Below are 6,505 nucleotides of genomic sequence, written 5' to 3'. Positions count from 1 at the left end.
TAATGTGACCTCCCTAAAAAAATTCTTCACGTAATTTAATATAGGTTGGGGGGCATGGCCCCTGCAACAATCAACATAGCTCCACTACTGTTGTCGCCAAGCGTCCAAAGTCATAAGTCTCACACACACCCCACACGCGAACGGATGGCTACTTGTTATATAGAGAGAGATGGCAGCATGATAAAGAGAACAAGTTCTAGAGGGGTGCAACCACTTGGTCCATGGTCAAAGGGATGGCCGTGCGCGGATTGGTGAGGTGACGCATGGAAGGCCCTCCCTGGCTGGCTAATGGGCATCCTGACGCGTGATTTTAATTCATTTTACAAGAAAAGGAATTAAGTGGCACGAGTTTCTCATGAGTTTGTCATTTAGTGACGGTTCCTTTTCCAAGATACTTGCGACAAACCAGAGCAATTTTGTCATATGCAATAGTAGTCGGTGGTGCTTCTTGCACAAGTGAACTGATAGTAACATCACTCCGCCTCCAGATAAATCTACAATGGCGTTAAGATTTATCATCATTATTCTAAAAGCAAATCATCCAGATAAATCTACAAATGAGTCATTATACTGGAAGCAAACCAGAGTGATCGCTCACGTTATAGATGTGTTTGTGCCTCGTCATAGATATGGTCATCTTATCTTAGCCAGAACTTTCAACCATTTTCTTGAGCCTCCTCGAGAAGTAAAATTCAGTACCTTGATAGGCAACCTTAGTAAGCACCCGAGGTTCTTTTTCGTATACATACAATCAGCCAAAGAGGAGTTTGTTATGACTTGTTGGATCGTTTTTTTCTTATACAATCAGCCAAAGAGAGAAGTTTACAAGCAAATGGATCATAGGCAGGCAGATGACAACAAATGAATTCTCAAAAATGATGATGTGATATAAACAAGACAATGTCTTTATATTAGATCATGAAAATGGAAACACTCTGTTTTTTTATTGCATCTTCCAAAGACACAACACAATGGCATGGCAGGCAACAATTCCGTTCAACCTATGCATACATTCATTGTTTGTTGACAATAATTCTGATTCTCAGGAACAAACCAACAAACAACCTTTTTTTTGCGGGTGAAAACCAACAAACAACCTATACATACATTCGTTGGTTTTGCAAATATATTTTATACGAAACTTTTATACTTCTTAGGAACCTATGTTCATCATAGTGTAATGTTAACGAGTATAATATTTTGTAACTTAACTGTCGAGAATTGCTACATATTTTACAATCTTTTTTGTCACATAGTTGTAATGTATTACATCATTGAAATTATACTTGTGTCGTACTACAATGAAATTATATCGATAATAAAATTGTTGCTTGCTTTTTTATACTTGCATAAACCAAATAGTTGTACGCATTTATGGTAGAAATCTTTATAGTATATTGCATAACAAATATCGTAATAGCATTTTTTTTGTATGATTAGGTAAGCAGATTTATAGAAACTTCCACATAATTGACATGATTCTTTATCTGTTTTTCGTGGTCAACTGTGTTTGCAAGTTTCAACAATCACAATTATGTGTCTGACATGATTATTTACCTGTTTTCCATGTTTGAATAATAATTTAACAATGTGTGCATGCATTGGGTTCAATATTTAAGTATCATTGCCAATAGTAATCACCTGCAGTGTGATGACTAACTTTAATCTAGAATGAAAATGAAAATTAACTTCAAGAACTCACATATAAAACTTGTGTGTGTGAAAAAAAAGGCTTCGTGTAGCCGATGCTGAGCTTAACCGAAGTGTGTGTGTGTGCATGGCCATGTCGCTGATCAAACAGTGAAGGTTGTAGAGATCAAGTGCGGTAGAGCAGAGAAAGCAGTTCATGATGCACGCGAGAAACACAACAGAGAAAACAGTTCTAGGTTTGGACGCACGGTTCAAGAGAGAAGAGATAAATATTTTGAAAAAAAATAAATTTAGGAAGGAAAAATAGAGACAAAAATCACCCGTGCTTCTAGTATGTGGGAAGAAATCACACCATAACTCCTAGACTGCGACAAGTGTCGTACATGCAATGCACCATGCGTCACCACCTAGAGGAAATGTCAGTAACCTTGCAAATGGTACCCCTTAAATAGTGATTTTACACTCATTTAGGCTATAAGAGATTACCTTTAAAAGAACATATTGGGCCATTGGAGACTGGTTTTGGAGTCCAGATCAGGCATGTATTCAGCCATGAACATTTGTATGCCCAATCAAACAAACATCTGCACACCATTCTAGCTGGTGCAGTGAGCCGAATTATGAAGCCGTCACGTCAGGCCTGGTGTTCTATGCCGACATGGGTATATCTCGCCCGCAGTGAGATGAACTACTGTCTCGCCTCTGACATAAGGCTAACGGGCCGGCCCATTGTTGCAGCTTCACTTAGCGGGTTGGAACCTGTTTGCACCAGGTCTAAAAGCATTCGTGTGGCTTTTTATTTCTTTATTTCTATATGTTTTTATCACTTTTCATAGATTTTTTTTCCTTTTTCAAATACAGGTCAACTGGTTTTTAATACACATTGTGCATTTTCATATACACGCGGAACAATTTTTTGATACATGTTGAACATTTTTTCAATATGCGACGAACCTTTTATCCAAATACATATTTCAACATTTTTTTAGACAAGAAATTGTGTTTTCAAATATATGTTGAACTTTTTTTATAGAATAAATTATTTTTAATATATGTTGATTTTTTGAGTGGAACGAAACATTTTTTAAATGATGTGAACATTTTTTTACACTTTATAAATACTTCTTAAAGAAACATATTTTTCAAATGCATGAACATTTCATTGAAATGTCACAAACCGTTCTTTTAATGGTACAAAACATTTTTTTAATCTGACAAACATATTTTAGAATGCGTGAATAGTTTTTGAATGGTGCAAAATCTTTAATAAACTATGAATTTTTTACATTGTTTAACATTTTTGAAATGTTACAAACTTCTTTCATAACACGTGAATTCTTTTTAAAATTGCACAAACAATACTTCAATACTATCAACTTTTTTAGAAAGTAGTGCGAACATTACTTTTACACTGCATGATTATTTTAAATTATATCTATACAAATAAAACTAAAAAACAAAAAATAAACAAATGAAAAGCAATGAACAAACAAAGTGATGGGTTCCTATTGGTGTTGATCCTGATGATTTAACATGGCTGCAATAGTAGGATGTTTTGGATGTTACAATATAGACTGTGTATACCACAACACGCTGCGGATGTCAAGCAAGCCGCTAAAACTTGAGGTGAATGAAACCGGTTTTGATCAATGAGGTACGGCGGCAGCCCAGCTCGGGTCAAACGTAGCCATGTAACTCAGTGTATGCGTGTAGTGATTTAAACGCTCTTATATTAGTTTACACAGGGAGTACGATAACTCCAGTTGACATCGGTCGATTCTTGCACGGATGGCTCCGACGGTGGAGGAAGACCGGAGAAGAATCTTTGTACATACCACAACGCGCTTCTGCTGTGTACCTATCTATCTGTAGCCGTGACCACCAGCACTACGTTACAGGTAGGACGCGCATGGATTGGCTCGTGTTGACCAAAGATCTGTACATGGTCGTGTCACTCTCAGTGCAGCTTGGCTTGGTAGAACAAACAGTGGAGGCTGTAGAGATCGAGTGCGGTACAGCAGAACACGCAGTTAATATTCAGAGGTGATATATAGAAAGTTAGAAACGCCACTCTCTCCACTCACTGGATTTCGTAGCCTCTATATTTTCGTTGGCTCAAGCCCATGCTAAATCATTTGGATGCTCCCTGCAGAAGATGCAGTGTGAACCTACGTACACTTGCAACAAGGTTCCCTGCAAGAGCAGTGCGCTGACCCAGAAAAAGAGGCGGACGATGGTGCCTAATAAAAAGGAAAAGAACAACGGTGGTGTCTGGTGTGCAAGTCAAAAGGGTCCCTTCCATGCACCAACTGCTTCACATACATAAGTACTTACACAACTCTTGTCATGTTCTTGGGACGTCTTTGCTTAAACAATCCTAGCTAGCTAGCTAGCTCCACGTGTAGGAGATGATCAGCTTAGCTGAAAGGTCTCAATGTGGCACTGGTCCAAACGGCATTTCCGCATAATTGTCATATCCTTTGCACCAGCGTAAGTAATCCCTTGACTTTGCACACCAAAGCTCAGCATGCCAGGTACGAAACATGCACTTTTAGATGTGTTCTGCCGACCAATCGCTTCATCCACCATCAGTATGGCACAACTCTCTTAGTACTGTATATGGTGAGGGAGAATACACGTTCTGAACATCTGAATGCCACAGTAGGTAGATAACATGAGCAACTCTATCTGTGTTAATTTGTCCAATGAAATGCAGCACTTAGGTTCTGACAATGCTACTACTATTTCAGTAACTTATCCATATATTACTTGCTACTTACTACAAGTGAAAGTAGCCACTTGCTTTAGGAAAGCTACAATTTTCTTGGAGAGAAAGCATAAATCTTTATCAGATAACCCAGTCCAAGTTTCGCAAGAACAAGTCTAAGATTACACCAAATGAAATCACAATTCACAGAGAACGATAATTCCTCTCACCATAAAGGGGTTTCTTGGACACTATCTGCATGGCCCCAACACTCGCTACTCAAATCACTTTCAGCATCTATCGACACGACGTGAGCATTCATATTACAAAAACAGGGATCGACGGAGACAAAGCGAGTCCTTCAGATTATATAAAGAGGAAGGCTATACTTTCCAAAGAAAAGAAGTCCAGAAAAAGATTACTGAAGCCTGCCTTCCTATACCCTGTCTCTCAGTGGGGTGAGATCGTCCAACCCATTATATGTAGCAACTAGCACTTGAAAGCTCTTGAAACCTTTGTTAAGCAATTATATGTGCGGCTTTGCGACCCGGTCATGATGGTGGCTTAGCCCGGTAAACCAGCGACGGTTGAAAACTTTGGCATTTCTAGCTAGCTTTAGCTTTTGAAAGTGATCAGTAACCAGAACGTGCCTGATTTGGACATGTATACGGCTCTTGTACTGCACTTCTGCTAGCTGCTACTAGTAAGACTGCGGGAGTCTCCGTTTGAACATGGGAAAGATTCCAGCTTTTTCGCCCACTCTTTTTGTGTATCCGGTGCTAATTTGACAGGGCAAGGTAGCAAAATGGGATGTTGTTTTCATCATATATATGCAGGAGCTTTTCAGAGATTCTAGGTTCAGACAAGGAATAGTTTGGAAAATCTGCCTTGAAGTATTATTCTTCTGAATGGAACATTTTTTCGATAAAACAGGCACTTTTATTGAATTCTGAATGAACCATGTGGAGGGTTAGGATTCTTTCCTCCCCTACATGGTGTGAATTCAAAGATGCTACTAGTAAGGGTTCGGTATTCTGAATGAATCATGTACCATGAAAATTCTATCCCTTTCTGGGACTGATAAACTAATCAGCGGCTCACCATTTGAAGGCAGAGACAAGATGGTCACTGGTCCAAGTTGAACCATGCCGGAGCGCAGTCCAAGGGATGAACCTTGACTTGTGGTGAGGTTAATTAACTAAGCTAGTAGTCCAACTATTTAACCGGAGGTTAGGCTTTCACAGTGATTGTATCATGATTGCATCATGCCTTGGAAGCATCAACCATCTAGTTTTGAATATATATTTTTTGCTCCCTGTCTCTATAGTTCCAATTTGGCAAACTATTCTCTCGTTCCAAAAATATAACATTGCGATAATTAATCTATTTGGAGTTTGATAAGTATTTAAGTGTGTAGAATAATTACACACTTTCTCGTTGGGAATCAATTCACTTTATCCTACCTCTCCTTGGTCCCCATCAAGGCGATTAAGTAGAGCCTTCGTTCCTCACCATCCAGTGTCAAGCATATCGGCCTCTGCCCCCCTCCGTTTGCCTCTCCGGCGGTGAGTGGTGTGGGGAAACCCGGTGCCTCAATGTTGGCCGAGTAGATAGGTTAGGCTTTTACAGTGGTGCGACACGTAGTTGGTGGTGGGGGCAGCGTGGTTCAACGGATAAGATCCCCTTGAGTCTTCCCATCACAACGGTGTCATGCATGACAGCGTCGATGGCTTGACGATGGGAGAAAGAAGACAGTTGGCCATAGAGACCTTGATGTAATTTTTGTATTTTTAGTGGTGTTTCTAGTGCTTGTTTGGTTAATACATTGAGTGTGTTTTTTAAGAAAATTATAGAAAAACCAACGTATGCTATTGAAGACCAGATTATACCACTTTTGGCAGATCCTCTTCTGTTTACCAGTTAGTCAAAATTTTGTTTGCCTATGCCCCATGTATTTTGTCACGATCAAGGATGAACTACCGCCACCATGCATGATGAGATGGAATCACTTGAAAAGAATGGCACTTGAGATTTAGTAAAATAACCTAGAGAGAAAGAAACCTATTCGTTTCAAGTGGGTTTTCAAAAGGAAAGAAGGTATTTCTCCTAATGACGAGGCAAGATGTAAAGCAACGTTAGTTGCTAAAG

The sequence above is a fragment of the Triticum dicoccoides genome, chromosome 1B (assembly GCF_002162155.2).
Source record: "Triticum dicoccoides isolate Atlit2015 ecotype Zavitan chromosome 1B, WEW_v2.0, whole genome shotgun sequence".
Lineage (NCBI taxonomy): Eukaryota > Viridiplantae > Streptophyta > Magnoliopsida > Poales > Poaceae > Triticum > Triticum dicoccoides.
The sequence above is the reverse complement of the archived record's forward strand: the minus strand, read 5'-3'. Positions refer to the sequence as shown.